Genomic DNA, 1,981 nt, shown 5'->3' with positions numbered 1-1,981 from the left:
CACGGAGCCGCCTGTCCCTACAGTACCGAGGAGCCCGGAGCTGGCACTGGTCACCTCAAGGCAAGTGTTGAGCTCCGGGGTCCCGGCGTCCCCCATCCTCACCTCGCACGGGGGCCGTGCGGTGGCTGAACCAGAATTTTCCACTGTTTTTTTCTTTTCCTCTTGGGTTAGATGGGGCAGGCGGGCTTGAAAGCCAGAAGCTGCTTTTTCTCTGAGTCACTAATCTTAACCTAACCCCCCTTGGAGAGCAACCAGACTGCATCACCGATGGTAGCGTGACCTCCCCTCACTCACAGCCAAGAGGCCCCGGAGACCAAACCAGTTCCTCAGGCCTTGTCTGACAGAGACGGCCACCGCCTGCCCCGCGCAGCGGGGGAAGCCTGTCCTTCTCAGCACTCCTACCACAGGCTCAAAGAATAACCGCGGAACGTTAGCACGAAATCCCCAAGATCACTGGGAAGCGAAAGGATCGCTCAAACTAGTTCTGTGGAGGAAATGCAGGACTTGCTCTTGCACAGTGCTGAGTAGTGCTTCCTAAGTGCTCTGGTCAAAAAACAGGGCCGCTTACCTGCCCACCCTTTCATATTTTATGGCCACGCAAGAAGTGTGCCTTTTAGACACTTAACACAATGTCTGTCCCACTTATCCGCAGAAGGTGGGAATGGATGGAACCAAGACTGGAAGCACAAGGACCAAAATGCACAAAAGGCTGCGGAGGACGGCACTCGATGCATGTTGGACCGGCCAAGGAGAGGCGACTGCCTGCTTACCCTGCAGGCCAGCTCCTGCCATACCAAACCCAGGGCAAGGAGTGTTCTTGCTCGCTTCGGGGAGTGCAGGAACAAGCTCTTTGTTTCTAGTGTGAGTATCTGCCAGTTTTTTATCACCTTCAGTTTGTACTCCAAAATTTTTAATACATTAAAAAAGTTTAAGTCAAAGACTCTGATGAAGCAATTAGATCCTGAAAATCAGGAAGTAACAGGTATTTCCTTTGCTGCTACTGCCTTCTTCCCCCCCTTTCAAATAAACCTTCAGTGGCACAGTACAGAAAAAGATCTTCCCATATAAATCCTTTTATGCTGCAGTGGGAGGTTCAAATGGATTCAAATCAGGAGCAGAGTGAAACTCAGTCACTTCAAAAGCAACCCAGCATTCACCTTCTCCCATCAGTTCCCCATTCTTGGCTATGCTTGCCATAAAAAAATCATAAATTCAGAATGATGAATTCCTGGGAAACAGCTACTTTAGGCAAAAAAGAGGAGGCGTCCCTGGCTTCCCAGCGAGCCCTCTGGCTGATGTAAGACCAGACCATTTCTCCCTTCTGTGCCTCAATTTCCATTTCTGCGACCTCTGTTTTAAAGCATCTTAACTTACATGTACAAACTGGAGGACAAGAGGCTGGAGAGCAGCCCCGCGGAAAGAGAGCTGGGGGTTTGGGTTGATGGCAAGTTGAACATGAGTCAACAGCGTGCCCTGGCAGCCAAAAGGGCCAGCGGTGCCCTCGAGTGCATCAAGCACAGCGTAGCGAGCTGGTCGAGGCAGGTGATTGTCCCACTCTACACTGCACTGGTGCGGCCCCACCTCGAGTGCTGTGTGCAGTTTTGGGCACCTCAGTACACGAAGGACATCAAACTATTCGAGTGTGTCCAGAGGAGGGCGACCAAGATGGTGAAAGGTCTCGAGGGCAAGACTTACGAGGAGCGGCTGAGGTCACTTGGCTTGTTCAGCTTGGAGAAGAGAAGGCTGAGGGCTGCCCTCATCGCAGTCTACACCTTCCTCAAGGGGGGCAGCGGAGGGGGAGGTGCTGATCTCCTCTCTCTGGTGACCAGCGATAGGACACGAGGAAATGGAATGAAGCTGCATCAGGGGAAGTTCAGATTGGACATTAGGAAAAGGTTCTTCACTGAGAGGGTGGTCGGTCCCTGGAACAGGCTCCCCAAGGAAGTGGTCACGGCACCAAGCCCGTCAGAGTTCAAGGTGC

Source organism: Pygoscelis adeliae, unplaced genomic scaffold, assembly GCF_000699105.1.
Source record: "Pygoscelis adeliae isolate BGI_AS28 unplaced genomic scaffold, ASM69910v1 Scaffold407, whole genome shotgun sequence".
NCBI lineage: Eukaryota > Metazoa > Chordata > Aves > Sphenisciformes > Spheniscidae > Pygoscelis > Pygoscelis adeliae.
This window is presented reverse-complemented; position numbering follows the sequence as displayed.